Here is a 19,662-nt window from a genome sequence, read left to right on the forward strand (position 1 = left end):
ATAATGCCTCATCTCTCTTCCGTTGAACACCATTATTGTCTACCATACGAAGAACACTGCATGGCCCCTGTCCTCCAAAAGCTTATCGTATATGTGGGGAGAGGAAATAACGGTTAGGACTCCTCGCTTTCACTGCCGAGGGTACAGGTCCAATCCCTACTTGGGGAACTAAGACCACACAGGCTGAAACAAAACAAAACAAAACAAAACAAATGCAAGAAGTTAAAAACAATAAAAAGGGGACTTTACAGAAATTCTAAAAATGCCAAAGGCCCTATGCTACCTGAGATGTAGAGGGTACAGTCTGGGCAATGGCCAATGACTAGCAAGCTAGTCCCCAGCCTCCTAGGCTCAGAAATCATACTTTTCCTCACCAAGAGAGAACTCACGTCTTCCTGTTGTGGCAGTCTCACTTTATCAATATCACAGGATTGATCAAACATCAGAATGCCAAATTATTACTTGACAATGAGAAATACATCTGTTCTACACACAGGGCATCTGTGTCTACACAATCAGAGAATTACCTTCTGTGGGGACAGGCCTCCGTGGCACACTAAAGCACAATCACAGAATCGAAGGCTACTTGGTGAGAACAGAATTAGAAAAGGAATCAGCTGAATCCAGAATTTAATGGGAAGGCCTGAGGTAACTGGATCCATCCATCTCCTCAACAGGCAGCCTGGCTAGTGGGCCTGACTCTTCAGTTATGCTGCCTAAGGTGCCATCTCTACTCTTGGGCAATGTGAGGATGGGCACTGCCCATGCTGGTCTCTCCTCACCTTTTCTATGCTTTCACTAGTGACCAACCCTCCTGCAGATAGACACATTTCTCTTTAAAAGTTAGTACATCATGTCAGGTTTTATTCAAGTGTGATAGGCCAGGAAGCCATTGGTCCTTACACAACTCCGCTCAGCTCCATGATGTGCTAACCTTGGTGGTTCTCTCTTGGGGGGCTGCCTTTCAAAAAACTGCTTACCACTTTCGTGAGTTCTGAGGGGAGGGGAGTGCTTTGCTATGGCCCCTAAGAAATGGTGACAAACCTCACAGGACTAGGATCAGGAGGGCTGGAGTATTCAGGGAAGGCTTTACAGAGAAAGATATCTGAACTTGAGTTGGCTTTTCAGAGATTCATAGGAGTTCCACAGGCAAAGCAAAATAAAGGAATTTTAGATGGACAAAGGCACAGACAAAAGTAGGAATGGGTATGGTCTAACTAGCGTATAGTGAGGAGCTGCTTTGGCTGGAATGGAGGGCTGCCATTACAGGAGAAAAGATAACTAAAGTAATGTGGAGTGGTAGGGTAGAATCAAGACTGTCAGCCTATTAAAATCACTCTTTTCATGTTAGCAACTGCCTGCTGGGAAAAGGAATAAACCACTATGTAACTGAACAAAAGGTAAACAGGCTAGCTCCAGGAATAGGCTACTATAAATATTTTAGGGTAGCCTGCTGCAAGATTTTACTTGCAGTGTTTTAATGGAACCTATCTACACAATTCCTAATACACCGGAGAAGAAAACTGCTAAGTAAACCTGAGGAATTGACGAGATCACACTTTTGTCTTTTAGGCATGTCCTTTTAGCCCTTCCAGGGTGACTTGATAGCTCCTTGACTATGGAGATCCTATATCTCTCATCACTTCAGCCAAGAAGGAAAGAAATCAACAGTAGAATGAGAGTGACTGGTGAGTACATCAAAGCAGCATACTTTTTTGAGTTGAAGAAAATTTACTATCATGTCAACTCTGGCCTTCTTATAAACTTCACTTGTCAAAATAGTCCAATAGCTTGTTATCATGGATCCAATTCCATAGAGATCTCCTGGGAGTGAAGTTGCTTTTAAAAATCCTGTGGGGACTTCCCTGGTGGTGCAATGGTTAAGGATCCGCCTGCCAGCACAGGGCACACAGGTTCGATCCCTGGTCTGGGGAGGTCCCACATGCTGCGGAGCAACTAAGTCAGTGTGCCACAACTCCTGAGCCCGTGCATCTACAGCCCGTACTCCACAACAAGAGACGCCACCTCAGTAAGAAGCCCATGCACCGCAATGAAGACCCAACGCAGCCAAAAAAAAAAAAAAAAAACACACAAAAAAACATCCTGGGAATATACTTTTCATTAAAAGAACAAAGTGTATGTCAGTCCTCATGGCTAAAGGGAAGAATCAAGTAGTAGCAGGTGGAAAGGTGGATTTGTTTCTCAGTTTCTGGGTTCTGAATCTGAATTAATTATTGTCCTTACCTCAATGAGACAGAGAATTGTAACACAAACCGTCACTACTGCAGGTACAGATACTGCCAAGATGAGTTTGTTGCTATAGTCATAATATGGAACTTCTTTTGGGAGCTAAAAATATATATAACAATTTTTAAAAACAAGGAGATAGAAGGGATGAAAACTTATGATTCTTAATCCTATTCTAAATGATAGCTAACTATTCTTAAACTACTATGAACCCCAATCCTTTCAGGTGAGTAGCTTGTATAAGAACAAGCCAAATTTAATGTTATTAGTCTTATCATTAGCATTTTCTTCTACAATTTATCTACAATTTATTTATCTTGTGTTATGTCCTTTTTGCGTCTACCCTAGGAATAGTGACACACTCTCTCAATGAGCAAAGTTGGAGATCACTGTCTTAGCCCGTTTCATGGCTGAAGATAAGATACTGACTAGGAGCCCGTGGTATTCCCGCTTGGGCACGTTAATGGCATGTCCTAAACTGAGTAAAAGTCCAAATCCCATGTGTCAGGGGTTATCCTCACCTCACTTGACTCCTGCTCTTTCTGCTCACTCTGGGCTTCTGCGCTGTCACTGATATAGTTGTCAGCTTCCCACTGGTCCATATCCCATTCCGCTTTGGACACTTTTACTTCTTGCTGCTTGCTGAGAAGCTTCATCAGGAGGCCTGTTCTAGAGATGAGGTTAGCACAGGCCAGCTGCACGTGGGTGTCCGAGCAGTCTATTTTCAAAGTCTGGATAACATGAGAAATGAGCCTTTGCACGTCATTGTTGGGGATGAGGGACCAGAGCTGCTGGTTTAGCTGAGTTTCAACTTGATCACCCGGGGATGTGAGCCCTGGGAAAGTGAAGACTGTGGGCTTAGAGGATAATTCAGTGACCATGTTGTGGTGCTCCCATTGTGTTTTGTTGGTGTGTTGAACAGCTGGCATACTGTTGTCTGCAGCAACAGTAGAATGTGCAGTGGAGACGTTCCTATGGGTAGTGTTTCCAGGGCCGGTTCCTCCTGGCAGAGTAGCGTTTCCTGTAGAAATAATTGCTTCAGAAACATTTTGTGCAGTATTGTTTTCTGAAGTAGTGTTTTCTGCAGAAGGGTCTGAAAGAGAAAATAATTCTGGAAAAGGATTTTCCTGAGAAGTCACTTCTCCTGAAGATGAAACAGCCTCTCATGGAGGGGAATTTATGAGACTCCTAACGACAGAGAACGGAGGGCTTGCAAGCATCATTCTATCAAGTGAAGTTTTCTTTCTGAACTTTCGACTCCCTTTTTATTATATTTTATTTTTTTTTTTTGCGGTACACAGGCCTCTCGCTGTTGTGGCCTCTCCCGTTGCGGAGCACAGGCTCCGGACGCGCAGGCTCAGCGGCCATGGCTCACGGGCCCAGCCGCTCCACGGCATGTGGGCTCTTCCCGGACCAGGACATGAAGCCGTGTCTCTTGCATCGGCAGGCGGACTCCCAACCACTGTGCCACCAGGGAAGCCCCTCGACTCCTTTTAACTTTGGGTTTTCTGTGGACCCGATGAGACCTAATTTTATGGAAGATGTATTTTTTTTCCAGAATGTGAGATTAATTCAAAGTCCTTAATATTTCTAACTCTTGCCTTTGCATCTTCGAAAACATGAATAGCGTTGGATAAGTCTTTTGATTTGCTTTTAACCTCAGATGGGGATTTTGGCGGGATGGAGGTACAAGGCCTGCCCTTGAAGTACGGTTTGAGGGAAGAGGAGCCTGCGGCCTTGTGTTCCTTTATGAATGAAGACTCTGCATTGGAGGACTTTCCCACCAGCTTCCTGGGCCTCTGCACCACGAGAAGCTGTTTCAGCTTTCTTGGGGATGGCCTCCTGAGCTTTCATTCTTTGGCAGTGTTCGCCACAGATGGCTGGGCATTCTGTTTCCTCCTGACGCTCTCATCTCCCACTGCTTTGAGGTGCATTTTCTGTATGCCCCTTGAGGACCTTGTCCACTCTCAGCAGCTTTTCCTCTGTACTCTCAATCTTTGCTAGGCTGTCTTTCTGTGGTTGGGCAGTTTCTAATTTCTTTTGAAAGATGTAGCGTGTAAACATGGCACTTAAAAGGTTGGAACGCGTACGCGTGGCAGGTTTTTCTTCCTTTTTAACCTCATCAATTTTTTCTTGAGTTTCTGCATCTAACAAATTTTCCACAAAATGGAGTTCCCTCAATTTGTTTTTATTAGTTGAATTGTTGGGTACAGGTTTAACAGAAGGGCTCCTTGTATTGTTTTTCAAAAGGCCCAGTGGCATATCTCCATCTTGTGTATTTGAAAAAAGAAGTTGAATGAATGGTAATAATGTTGATTCCACATCTCCTAGATTTCCCTCTGAGATATAAGGCAGTATATAATTTAGTGTACTGATAATATCACTTGTATTACTAAAGTCCAGCTGCTCATTCATGAAGCCTGACAAGCTGACAGCACTGTTAGGTGAGGACATCCTCTCTGACTCAATAGTCAGCTCGGTGCTCTTGTTCTTCTTCTGGGCTTGTAACACCCTCATCAACGATCCTCCTGCATTCTCTATAGATGTTTCTTCATCTGTCAAAAGAGAAGGGACTGTCTTTGATCATTGAAGACTGATTGGACAGCCTTTTGCCAGTCCACAGCCAAAGAAATTAGGAATCAGTCAAAGTTTGAGTGCCACTTAGGAGAAAAAGAAACCCACACTTAAGCCTATGACTGGCAACAACAAAATGTGAAAAGGATCTCTCTTGAAAAAGGGGCTATCTACTCAGAAAATTCTGTAGCGTGAAATATAGTAACTATATTCAGGATTACTCCACTGGTTCCCAGGGGCCAGTACTCAAGAAAAGCCAAGGCTGGAAGACAAATATTCCCCTAATCAGCTGGACTCCCTGCAGATCTACTGTGACTCCTCACATTCATATACACCATCCTGTCCTGCCTCAGAGGCACAGGAGTGTGAGGCTTCCTCTCTCCACCTCTTCGGTGTGCTTGTGTTCTTGCTGCTATCACAGATCTCCACGACAACAACCGCCGCTAACAGGTCGTCATCTGGACATGTCCTTCTCCAACTACCCACTGAGTCCTTTGCTTAGTCCCTGCTTCTATATATCCCAGTCCCCATAACAGAAGGCTCTATACAGAAAAAAACACTATGTCCGCCCTGGCTCTTTGCTCAAATTTGGGCAGGGATCTTGGGTATAAGTTAAGAGATTTGCCAGATTGTATGCCCATGTGGAATGTTCAACAAATCAACGGAATACTACTTGAGGCCCTAAAATGTAGACGGGAAAAAGCAACTTCTGTCAGATGGCTACTTTGCTTTCAATTCATTTTACTTCTAATATTTCCAGCTCTACTTGGGGAACCATCCAAATCTTCTGACTGTGTGAAGGTAATGTGTACCATTGTGTAGCTGGGCTTGTCTCCCAAAAGGATTAAAAGTATTTTTGGTGAGGGTCAAAGGAGGAGGGAAGGGTCATGAGAAAGGAGGAGCAGAGGCTAGCAGAGAGCCCCAAACTGGGGACAGGAGATCGGGGCCCTAGGGTCATAGCACTTACCACCTCTGATCTTGTTTCTCCTCACCTGTAAAAGGAGATTAAAAATGCCTTTTCTGCCCACTTCTGGGGGAGAAGGGAGTAATATAATTAGTAAAAAAAATGTTTGGGGGAGTTCCCAGGTGGTCTACTGGTTAGGACCCGGCACTTTCCCTGCTGTGGCCCGGGTTCAATCCCTGGTGGGGGAACTAAGATCCCACCAGCTTTGTGGCCAAAGGGAAAAAAGAAAAAAACTGTGTTGAAAAATCAGCAATATTGTCTTTATATAAGTGGCAAAGTGTTATTATTTATGATGTGCTCTAGATCACTCAAAGAGACCTGTATTCAAGCTACCTGGGCATGAAAGCACATTTTGGAAGTCATCAAGTTAGTGCCCATAAATCTAATATATAGAAAAATAGTTGAAAGCCCCTGAGTGTTTTGTGGATAGAAAGACTTGCGATTCAGAGCAAGTTCAGAGCTGGACAGTCAAAGAAATAACTAGCTCTCCCATGCATTAGAAGGGCTTGGTAGCAGCTTCTGGTTATGGAACCAGAAACTCTCAGGCTCCAGATAGGACATAAAACAGCATCACTTGTACTCTTTATAAAATTGCAGAAACAAACAAAATAAACAAAAATATATTTACACCTGTCTTATAAGACAAAGGGTACTTGAGACCTAATGTATATAAAATCAGTTTACAAACTGTGATGTACTATGTGAATAAGTTCTCATTTGCAGAGAGGGCAGCATAGGCTATGTGGCCATTAATGTGAATTCCCTTCCCCCTTCCATTCCTTTCTCTTGTTCCTTTATATATGCAGATCAGTTACATTATGAAGCTAATAATGTAACTGAGCTCTTCTTAGCTTAATAATGTAACCAAGAATCTGATTTTTAGCAAGGGGGTAATTCTTAGAAATTTAGGGAGCTGGAGCTCTGAATGAATGTATTAAAATAATGTAATTACATCATTAGTTTTAAAATGTATCATCCTTGATTAAAAATAAAAAATTAAGTTAAAAATTAAAAATGTATTATCCCGCAATTGAGACTCACCACAACGTGTGACGTCCCTCAGGCGTTCACTGTCACAACGCAGCTTGACTGTCTCACAGACAACCTCAATAAATTGGCAGAGGCAGCAGGCCATACGGCTGGGTAAGATCCTATAAATGGAAACACAGGTAATTAAATTCGTGGTAAAAGAGTTACCTGAGTAGGTAGAAGAGGTAGGCCAAGGCCACCACAGACCAGTGCAAAAAGGAGTTCTTGGGGCATATGGACTATAGAACTGGATAGGGGCCGGTTGGCCAATTGCTGCCCTTGACTGTTGTAAATAAATATAGAGGAGGAGAGAGGTGCCCAACAGAAGGATTAGGATGGCAGTAGGTATGATATGCCTAGAAAAAAGGGAATAGGGATTAGAATTGGGTGACATTGATCTGTAGTTTAATCCAGAAGTATCTGCTTCCAACCCGAAAGCCTCACTTTGGGTTGAGAGTACACAGGAAGAAGGCAGACTTCTAAGAAGAGTATGAATAAGACTGCACATTCTGGAGTCACTTTCTCAGTTCCTATTTGTGAGTAGTAATATATTAGAAATTATTCTAGTAATAAAAAAGCATCATGTGGCTAAACAATAACAGAGATCGCATTGACCAAATCTGGACAAAAGGAACATTCCAAAGAATAACATTATCATTATAATAAGGTATAATATAGTTAATTGAAAAAAAAGCACATGAGTTCATAATGATACTCCAAATGAAAATTGGGGGAGCTCTTCTTTATAGAATAATGTCAGCTAATAAATGCAAAAGGAAGGATAGAATTAGGAAAGTGTTATTTTGCAACTATCAATGTAATAATCGATTCAGACAAGGATTATCATTGATGCACAGTTGGGTGAAGAGTTGTTTGAAAGTAGGATCTTCACTGATCCCAAGGATCACCCCACATATTATTTATCAATTACCAAGGGGAAAAATAACTTTACAATGCAGAGATATGGAATAGACCACCTTAATCAAGTGATCAAACTTAGCACTGGGCCACCTGAAGTGATGAAGTATGAAGAATACATCACCTATATAGTATTCTTCCCCAAAATGTTTACTTCGAATCTAATGAGGAAACAGACAAATACAGATTGTGGGGCAATTTACAAGACAACTGGCTTAGACTCTTCAAAAAAGCCAATGTCATAAAAGACCAAAAAAAGATAGTAGGGAAAAATTCTAGGTTAACGGAAACACAGACATGACATGCAATGCCTAATCTTTAATTGGATCCTGTATCAAAACAAAACAGACTTAAAGAATGTTATTGGCTTCTGGCCAAGATGAAGTACAAGGGCCAACTTAACCTCCCACCTGAAACAAGGAAAAAATCAGATGGAACATATAAAACAACAGTTTTCAAGAAACTGAACCTCAGGCAATAAATTTCAGTGATTCCCGAGGAGATGGGAAATAAATGAAGTGATCCCTATAATTGCCCTTACTTCTCTGAGAGAGTATCCACATCATGGTACAGGGAAGAGAAGTCCAGACAGAGACTAGTGGGCTCCCTGACAGACGAAATGGAGATAAGAGTCTGGGAAAACCAAGGTAACTAGAGTTCACAAAGCAGAGTATCAGAGAGAAAAGAAGTGCACAGACAAAGAACTCTGGAGATATGCAGAGGGATCTCTTGAGAATTCAACAAAGTATTGGTCAGTACATTTGTGTGAGGAATAACTTGATGCCAGGAAAAGAACCACATGAAAGGATTAATAAGAAGAACAACTGGATATCACACAGGGTTGTAGGAATAGTACCTGTTCCTACAAGTCAGACTGGAAAACCTCATGATACTCAGAAAGGACTTGTCTCAGTAGTTGCCAATAATGAGCTCCGGACTAAAGGCTACTTGGACTCCTACCCAACGAACCTTAAAAGCTAGACCTAAAAGAATAAAATTGTTTTGAGTAACCTAATTTCACCCAAAACAAAGCCCAGGCATTTTACAGGAATATAAATATACATAGCATACAATAAACTAAAACTCACAATATCTGGGATCATATGAAAAATTGCATGCAAGCATGCAAAGAAGTAGGAAAATATGACCCATATTGAGGAGAAAAGGCAATCAATCAACAATAACTCATAATCTATACAGATGTTAGAATTGGCAGAAAAGAACTTTTAAAAAGTTATTATACATGAAGAAAAGTTATTATAACTGTATTTCATATCTTAAAAAACCCAGACTAAACACTGAAAATGTTAAGTACAGGAATGGAAAATGTAAAACAGACCTAAATTGAGCGCCTAGAGATTAAAAACAATGTCTAAATGAAAAAGATATTGCAGGAGGTTAAAGGCTAATTAGACACGGCAGAAGGTCAGTGAACATTAAGGCATAGCAACAGAAACTATCCAAAATGAAACAAAAGGAGTAACAAAACAACAACAAAATGAATAGAGTCTCAGTGACTTGTGCAACAACTTCAAGTGGCCTAATACATGTGTACTTAGAGTCCATGAAGGAGAGGAGAAATATAAAAATTTGAAGAAATAATAGCCAAAATTTTTCCAAATTGATAAACACTATAAACCCACAAAGTCAAGAAGATCAATGAACTTTAAGCAGAAGAAACGTGGACAAAACTACACCAAGGCACAAAAAAAAATCGAATTGCACAAAACCAGCAATAAATAAAAGAATTTAAAAGGAGCCAGAGGAAAAAATTATACACTACATACAGAGGAACAAAGATAACAATGACAGCAGAATTCTTGCTTGAAAAATCGTAAACGAGAACTCAGTGGAATAACATCTTTAAAGTAGGGAATTGAATTCTATCAAGCTAGAATTTTATACCCAGATCTGTCAAAACAAAAGCAAAATAAAGACTATCTCAGACATACAGAAGCGGAAAGAATTCATTGCTAGTAGACTTTCACAATAAGAAATGTTAAAATAAGTATTTTTAAGCAGAAGGAAAATGACACCAGATTGGAATATGGATCTACATAAAAGATTAAGAATACTGGATACATACAACAATGAAGACCCAATTCAACCAAAAATAAATAAACAAATTAAGAAAAGAAGGGAAAAATCATATAATCATTGCAATAGATGCAGGAAAAGAATGAAAACGTCTAACACACATTCCTGATTAAAGAAAAAAACAGCCCTCAGTGGACTAGGAATGGAAGGAGACTTCCTCAACTTGATAAATGACTTCTGCAAAAAACCTAACATCATACTTAATGGTGAAGGACAAAGTACTTTCTCACCAGGATCAGGAACAAGGCAAGGATATCTGCTCTCATTGCTTCTATTTGACATTGCACTGAAGGTTCTAGCCAGTGCAATAGGGCAACAAAAAGAAAAGAGATATTCAGAATGGAAAGGAAGAAGTAAAACTATCTTTATTTGCAGATAACATGATTATGTAGAAAACCTGATAGAAGCTACGAAAATGCTACTGGAACTAATAAATGAGTTTATCAAGTTTGCAGGGTACAAGATCAACATACAAAAAGATGAATTTGTCTCAACAAACAATCAGAGATCAAAGTTTTAAAATGCTACTTATAAAAGAATCAAACATATAAAATACTTAGAATAAATCTGACAAAAGACTTGCACACTGAAAACTGTAAAATATTGCCGGCGGAAATTAAGAAAGATCTAAATAAATGGAGAGATATAAAGTATTCATGGATCAGAAGATTCAATATTGTTGAGACATCAATTCTCCCCAAATCGATTTATACATCAAAACCCCAGTAGGCTTTTCTATAGACATTGACAAGCTAATTCTAACATTCATATGGAAATAAAATTTAGAATAACTAAAACAACTTTGAGAAAGAACAAAGTTGAAGAACTAACAGTAACTGATTTCAAGGATTATGAAGCTACACCTTCAAGACATTGTGATAGTAGTGTAAAGATAGACAAAAAGACCAAAGGAACAGAATACAAAATTCTGAAGTAGAGAGATGTGGAGAACTGACTTTCAGGTTCAAAGGCATTTCAGTGGAGAAATGATAGTCTTTTCAACAAATGATGCTGGAACAACTGAATATCCAGGTGCAAAAAGAAAAAAAAATGAACTTCCATCTAAACCATATACAGAAATGAACTCAAATTGGTTCAAAGATCTAAATGTAAAACATAAAACTATAAAACGTCTAGAACAAAACAGGTGAAAAATTTTATGACCTTGAGTTTGGCAAGATTTCTTAGATACAACACCAAAAGCATAATGCATAAAAGAAAAAATTAGATAAATTAGACACCATCGAAATTAAGAATTTCTGCCCTGCAAAAGACACTCCTGAGAGAACGAAAAGATGAGTCACAGAATGGGAGAAAATACCTAGCAACTTACCTATTGGATAAAGGACTAATTTCCAGAATATATAAAGAACTCTCAAAACTCCAGAAAAATATAGATAAAAGATTCAAAGATATACAGATGGAAAATAAGCATATGAAAAGATGTTTGACATGATTAATCATTAGGGATGCTACAGTGAGATACAACTACACACCTATTAAACTATCTAAAATTAAAAATACTGAGCATAGCAAATGTTGGCCACAACGTGAAGAAAATGCAGCTCTCATACACTGCTGGTAGAGATGTAAAATGATCAAACCACTATGGAAAATAGGTATTTTTTTAAAACTTAAACATACACTTACCAATGATGCAGCCATTCTACAGGCAGGCATTTACCCAGGAGAAATGGAAGTAAACATCCATACAAGACTTGTACACAAATATTCATAGCAACTTTATCTGTAATAGACAAAGACTGAAACAACTCAAATGTCCATCAATGGTCAATAGATAAATGGTGGTACATCCATATAAAGGAATGCTATTCATCAATAAACAGAAATGAATTACTGATATATACAACAATACGGATGAAGATTAAAATAATCATGCTGAGTTAGAAGCCAGTTAGAAAAAAGTATACACTGTATGATTCCATTTATATAAAATTCTAGAAAATGCAAACAGAAAGCAGGTCAATGGTTGCATGGCGATTGGGAAGTGCAAGGAACGATGGGAAGGAAGAATTACAAAGAGACATTAAGAAACTTTCTGAGGTGATGGACATTTTGATTTTCGTGATGTCTTCATGGTGTGTATGTATGTGTGTGTGTGAACACAGATTATTGCATGTCAATAATATCTCAAAAAGCTGTTAAAAGAAATGATATTATATAAGAGAGACAATGGGGGAAATTTGAATAGCAACACTTTATTAGGTAATATTATTGTGTAGGAATTTAATTTCTTCAATACTGTGTATTAACAGTATCGTCATTACACAGGGAAATAATTTTTAATATCCAGAGAGGAGGGCATCTACCTGACAAGAGAGGGATCGCAATTGTGGCAGATGCTGTGGGACGCTGAGGAAGATGAGGCTAGAGCAGTGACCAATGCGTGACGGCACGTTGAAGACAGTCATTTGTCAGGTGACTTGACAAAGATGGTTGGAACAGACTGCTAAATGCAGGGCCGTTTCCGCATACTAATCTCACGCAATCCCCTCAACCAGCCTTGGCGTAACAGACAGTTTCTAATAGCTTGCCATATTGGAGGGGGGATGGCACAATTTAAGGTGCAGTAAGTTGTGTAATAAACTGTCACAATAGGGTCCTACAGAAATAGTTTTTTATACTGCAAAAAAATAAAACTTGACCCTTCCCTCACAACATATATGAAAATTAACTCAAAATGAATCATAGACCTAAATGTAGCTATACAACGTCTGGAAGAAAACGTAGGAGAAAATCTTTGTGATTTCGGGTTAGACAGTGGGGTCTCAGAGAAAGATTTCTTAGATTAAGACACAAAAAAGCAGAAACCATCTAAGAAAAATTGCTAAGGGACTTCCCTGGTGGTTAAGACTCCGAGTTCCCAATGCTGGGGGCCCGGGTTCGATCCCTGGTCAGGGAACTGGGTCCCACATGCATGCCTCAACTATGAGTTCGCATGCCAGATCTAAGAAGCCCATGAGCCGCAACTAAGGGGCCCATGTGCCACAACTAAGACCCAGCACAACCAAATAAATAAATTAAATAAATATGAAAAATTAAGAAAAATTGCTAAATTAGAGTTCATGAAAAAAAATTTAAAACTTCTAGTTTTCAGAGACACTTTAATATAATGAAGATAAGTCACAATCTGGGAGAAGGTATTTACTAAACACATATCTGAGAGCAAGGACTTTTTCCATTGCTTTTTATATAAAGCACTCTTAATTCTCAATATAAATATCCAATTAAAAAATGGATTTGAACAGACACTTCATTTAAAAAGATATTGGCACATGAATAGACACTCAACATCCTCAGATATTACAGAAATGCAAAATGTGGCAAAAACCACGAGATTCAACTACACACCTACTAGAAAGGCTAAAATTTTTTTAAAAACAAATATAAGGATCAGGTGAAGATGTAGAGCATCTGCAACTCTCATAGACTGCTTGTGGGAAAGCAACATGGCACAGGCACTTTAGAAAACAGTTCAGCAGTTTCTTAAAAAGTTCACTAGGCACTTAGCATATGATGAAGCAATCCCACCCTGAGGTATTTTACCCCAAAGAAATGAAAACATATGCTCACACAAGACATATGTTCACACACACATGTGAGGGTTTTCAGAGGCTTTGTTCATAATAGCCAAAAAACTAGAAGAAACTCAAATGTTCATCAAACGATGAATGCGTAAACAAACTGTGTATCCACACAACTAGAATACTGCTCAGCGCTCAAAAGGAATGAGCTACTGACAGGTGCAACAAAACAGATGAATCTCCAAAGAGACTGGCTAAGTGAAAGAAGCCAAAAACAAAAAGCTACATACCACATGATTTCACTTATCAAATATTCTGGAAAAGGCAACATTATACGGACAAAAAATCAGATTGGTGGTTGTCAGGGGCTGGTAGTGACAGGAGGATGGATTGACTACAGAGGGACATGAGGGGTCTTTTGGTAGTGCAGAAGTTTTCTTTACCTCAAATGTGGTGGTGGCTACAGAACTATACGTTTGTCAAAACACATCACACTGTATATATAAAAAGACTGAATTTTGTTAAATGAAAATTATACATAAATAAACCTGACTTAAGAAGATAATCAAACAAACCTAAAAATACAATTGAGTGAAAATCAATGTAAGAAAAATCAACTGACAGTGTTTCCAATTCAAGGGTCATCATGAGGATGCTTTCAATTGCTGTAAGTGACACTTGTGCTGTTCCCATGTCTCTGAAGGAGAAGCCCAAACATGCATGATATAAAACCCAAAGACAAAATTTCTAAACTGAAAAAGATACTTAACATGTGATTATACTTCCACTTTGGCTTCTTACTTGCCATAGATGATCATTCCAAAGAGCTCTTTTTGAAGAAATTTAAATTTGCATCATCAAACTAATGACCTTGGTGCTGAACAGTACAATCATTTTCTATTATCCTCACTTCTCATTTTCAATTGCATCTACCTCTTTTGATCACTCTTTTTTAAAAAAATAATGTACCCCTTATTCCTTTTTGCTTTCTTGCATAAATACTATTCCTATATGCATCTTCATGTTCCATATCTATATGTGTTCTTCAACACTGTTCTCATCCTCTGCTGGCTCTCTTACCCATATATATTCTTTCTTAATCCTTTTCTTTGCCAATAACTCTTATCTTCAATAACCCAGTTAAAACCTAAACTATGACTGTTTAGCCAAAGTACTCAATTTTTGACGAAAGTAAAAAGGAGCAGAAATTATCTCATGAGCCATGAAACTGTTACAATACTTACAAATAGTTTAATGCTGGCACTTTAAAAAGACAAGAATCTTCAACTGTTGGCAAAGGATTACGATTGAGAACTCTGAAAAATGGAATGGAATTAAAATTGTCTGCATTTTCAATTACTTCCATGAAAGTTTATGTTCATTTTTTTTGGTATGGAACTTGAAGGTTAAAAAAAATCATTTTCTGTCTTTACCTATAAATCACCCTTAGAATCTGTAAAACACTCTTTCACTGGGAACTACCCAGGTCTCTAGATGATAAAGTGGAGAAGAGAAACAAACAAACAAACAATAAAATAGAAAAAAAGTGGCTAGCAAAGAAAACATATGCCAAAGTACTTTTCACGTTAAAAACCCTCGAAGTGACTATGCTGGTAGGAAGCCCTTGCTCTGTAAAAAAGTACTATTTCTAGTGTCCTCCATAATTCAAGGTGTTTTTCTTTCATCTCTACAAATTTTGAAAAATTTCATGATTTAAACTACCCAGCTAAAGACAAAAATAAGGCTAATTCCTTGGTTCTGGAGCCAAAGAAGAGATAAATCCAAGAGGAACTGGTGAAAGCCATACTCCCATCACATAGTCCCGTGTGTATTCTTGTGCCATAGCCTTTGTTACTGTGTATGTAATCAACTGTTTACTTGTCACTCTCCTAGATTGTCAGCAACTTGAGAGCAGGGACCACACTTTATTGTCATTATTATTCCTGTGCCTGACATAGTGCCTAATATTTACTAGGCATTTAATAAATGTTTGCTGAATAAATAAATAACATTTTGTTTATATATCAATAAAATAAACAAATTAATTTTGGGGAACAAAATTTTATTCCAAAATGTTGGAATAGATTTTCTTCATAGTTCTTTCTTTCTTTCTTTTTTTCCCCCTTAGTTCTTTAAAACAAATAAGGGGGAAAAAAAACCAGAAAAGAAACAGGAAGAAAGAAGAGAATATCTGACTTTAGGTTAACTCTACTCAAGAATTATTAGTGTACTTTTGCAGAATATTATAAAGATAACTATCAAAACTAATATCTTTGGGGAGGGTGGGAGGGAGGGAGATGCATGAGGGAAGGGATGTGGGAACAGATGTATATGTATGACTGATTCACTTTGTTATAAAGCAGAAACTAATAAAAAAATGTTGCCAATTAAACTACGATATAGCGCTTTCTTACCAAAAATAAATAAATAAATAAATAGATAGATAGATAGATAGATAGATTAAAAAAAAACTAATATCTTTTGGGTTGCCATGCATATGTGATCAGCATTTAACATTTCATCCTCACAGTAACCTTATGTGATATATATATTACACAATTGTACAAATGAGGAAACTGAGGCACAGAGAAGTTACATGACTTGTCTTAAGTCATCAAGCTCGTAAGAAGCAGAGCTGGAATTTGAACCCAGTTCTGACTCTAAAGCCTGTGTTTAACCTGAATGAAAAAAAAGGGTTTTTTTTTAAAAAAACATCTGTTACTTTAACCTTAATTTTGACAGCACTAAATATAGAAATACCTTTTCAAACTTCATCTACCCATCTGGGAAAGCCTCTATGAGAATTATATTTTCTCTTTTTCTTTCTTTCTTTATTTATTGCTCTTTTTATTTATTTTTTCCTTAATCATCTCTCGTGATAAATATTTAATTAGCCTATGGCCATTGAGACTTTATAGATTTTTTTAAAAAATTGCAGGGGGCCTCCCTGGTGGCGCAGTGGTTGAGAGTCCGCCTGCCGATGCAGGGGATACGGGTTCGTGCCCCGGTCCGGGAGGATCCCATATGCCGCGGAGCGGCTGGGCCCGTGAGCCATGGCCGCTGGGCCTGCGCGTCCGGAGCCTGTGCTCCGCAACGGGAGAGGCCACAACAGTGAGAGGCCCGCGTACCGCAAAAAAAAAAAAAAAAAAAAAAAAAAAAATTGCAGGAAAATCAGTAAAAATGATGGAGGAAGGACATCTGAAAATTCATCCCTGCATAGAAGCAACAATAACAACAACAACAAAACTGGCAAAAATGGTCAGAATCAACTTCTTCTGAACTCTGGAATTTTAACCAACATGCTGGCAGTAAATGGGGGAGCAATTTATTCAAGGAAAACAAATTAATTTCTGTAAGAACAATGAGATCTGTGTTGCTTTAACTTGCCCTCGACCTTTGGTCTCCATGCCAGTGGTAGCCTTGAAAAACAGCCCACATCCCTGGTACCAGAACGAGCAGCATGGACTGGGAGGTCCTTCAAAGCCTCATTCCCAAAGAACTGTCATTGTTTTACATGTCTGGGGGTCCCCTGGAAGACCTCACACTTGAAAGGCTTGCCTTTGACCTGACTGAGGGCTGTCTAGTGAGAAAAGCCTCTGCTCAGGTGGCATTTCTGGAAAACATTTTCAAGCAAATATTTTAACATGGCGGTGGCATGAGGCAATGGATAACAGTTTGGGGCAAAAAACAACCCAACTGCAAAGCTTTCAAAGAAAAGCTGAGGAATGAGATGTCCACAGAGACTTTGAAATATTCCAATGTATTCCTGGGAAACTGGAAGACCACAAGACATATTCCTGGGCATCTAGGAAAATAAATGTTAGCATGAATAAATGAATTCAGCAAGGTTGTAGGATATAAGATCAATATTATTTCTACACACCAGCAATGAGTAATCGAAAAATGAAATTAAGGAAACAATTCCATGTGTAACAGCATCAAAACAAATATAATACTTAGGGGAAAATTTTACCAAGTAACTGCAAGATTCACACTGAAAAGTACAAAACTGTTGAAAGAAATTGAAGAAGATCTAAATAAATATAAAGACATGCTGGATTCATGGACTGGAAGATAATCTTATTAAAATTTCACTACTTCCCAAATCGACCTATGGTTCCATTGCAATTCCTATCAAAATCCCAGCTGACTTCTTTCCAGAAATTGCCAAGCTGTTTCTAAGATTCCTATGGCAATTCAAGGAAACAGAATAACCAAAACAATGTTGGTAAAGAACAAAGTGGGAGGACTCACACATCCTGGTTTCCAAACTCAGTTCAAAGCTACTGCAATCACAGTGTGGTACTGGAAGAAGAACAGACATGTAAATCAATGGAACAGAATTGACAATACAGAAATAAACCCTCATATTTATGGTCTATTGACTTTCAACAAGGGTGCCAAAACAATTCAATGTGGAAAGAAGAGTCTTTTCAAATGATGCTGGGACAACTGTACATCCACACACAAAATAGTGAAGCTGGACTCCTACACTTCACACCGTATATGAAAATTAACTCCAAATGGATCAAATATCCAAATGTCAGAGCTAAGGCTATAAAACTCTTAGAAGAAAACACAGGAGTAAATCTTTATGACCTTGCTTTAGACAACAGTTTCTTAGATATGATACCAGAAGCACAAACAACCAAAGGAAAAATAGATGAATTGGATTTTATAAAAGCTAAAAAGTTTGTGCTTCAAAGGACACTATCAAGAAAGTGAATAAACATATAGAATGGGAGAAAATACTACAGGTGGGAAGAATACGATGCAGTTGGGAGAAGAAAAGTATAGTAGTTGCTAGGTGTGACAATCTCAAAATTTTGAACTATTACAAATAAAACAGCCACCCTGAATCACCCCAAAGGGCAGACCCAAGTTATTTTTGCTTTTAGTGTTTATGCCTTTCTAAATCTGAGAAGCTGCCAGGATTCTAGTACATAGCAAAAAGTGAGGACAACACCCTGAAGTGGGTAAGCTTTTGCGTGTACATAGCTATGTAAAGGAAACCAATGCTAGCTGACTGGGGGAGCATTAGGGCGGCTCTGTGACCGCAGCTCAATTTGCCTTCATAGTGTGGCCACACCTCCCGCACTGATATTCTCAACAATGGGGTAAATAATTCAATAGGGATAAGGCTTTGATTTTCCTCTTATTCTCTCTTCGTGCTTATGTTCTTGGTACAATATTGATGGACCACGGACAAGCCAGCATGTGAATGTGCTCTGCCTGGTTAAGTTATATAGCCTTTCTACATTGTAGAGTCCTTCAGTTTCTAAAATCATGGAGCTTGTATTGTTAGATCCAATGAAGTGACTAAAAGAATTTTTAAAAATAAGCCATCAGTCTGGACGTGCATAGGTGAATGAAGGAGAAACACTTTACAGTCAGAAAAAAAAAGCATACTTAACGTTTAGGATTATCAACCACTGCCGGTTTTCCATAGTATATTTCATTCCTGATTTTATCTGAAAGAGATATGATTACTACCACCATTCAAAAAGTGGTACTTTATTAATTAATAAGCTCTTGGTTCATCTGTGAGGTAGATTTCGGATTTAAAATAGACTACCACTCTGCTAACTGCTTCACCTGATATTTCTCAATAACATAGAGGCTTCAATCAAGAAACCTAAAGAATTATAATTAACTGACACCCGGTGATGAATCAAGGTTTTGTGGGGCCTGAACCTCATCTACTTTGGGAAATCTTATCTAATAAAAACATGAAAAGTTATAAATAGAAAAATCGCTAGAACCCCTCTCAAGACCTTGGAAGGGACCTATGCAAGTGAGGAGCCCTGAAGCCTAAGGTTCATTGAATTCATGATAAATCCACCTCAGCTGGGGCCCTTTTCCAAACTTATTTAATGCAAGCAACTTATAAACACCCCAGTAATATGTCATTAGAGGTAGTAAAATGATTTAACTCGAGGGTGGCATCTTCCCTTGGTGGCTTGCCTTTGGTAAGAGATGCAATAAAGTTTATATCTCACCATGGCAAATGTATCCTGAAGCAAATTAGCTTTGTCTATTAGAAAGACTTAGTCCAAAACAAAGACTTACTATACTGTGACAATCTTTTGAAAGTAACTGTGAATGAGTTTTCGGAGTACAGTACTAATTTATTTACAACACCAGATAGTTCTGATTCTTTCACTACCTTTTCCTGTCATTTAAGAGGAACACAAATTCCAAAGGAACAAGTTGGTGCCTCTTCCATTACAAATCTTTTCTAACCTACCACCCATTTTCTACTTCATCACCCCCCTCCCTCACCTTGTT

At 38.5% G+C, this 19,662-nt stretch overlaps 1 long non-coding RNA gene across 1 annotated transcript; it reads right to left on the reverse strand.

The window, feature by feature from the left end:
- Nucleotides 1–4,617: 4,617 nt before the first annotated feature.
- Nucleotides 4,618–14,692, reverse strand: LOC307068019. The gene is made up of 4 exons (XR_013811428.1): nucleotides 14,619–14,692; nucleotides 11,480–11,576; nucleotides 6,827–6,936; nucleotides 4,618–4,802 (listed from the first exon to the last, which is right to left on the reverse strand). It is a non-coding gene; the product is annotated as an uncharacterized lncRNA (long non-coding RNA).
- Between the last annotated feature and the right edge of the window lie 4,970 nt (nucleotides 14,693–19,662).

Source organism: Hyperoodon ampullatus, assembly GCF_949752795.1.
Source record: "Hyperoodon ampullatus genome assembly, chromosome: 19".
NCBI classification, from domain to species: Eukaryota; Metazoa; Chordata; class Mammalia; order Artiodactyla; family Ziphiidae; genus Hyperoodon; species Hyperoodon ampullatus.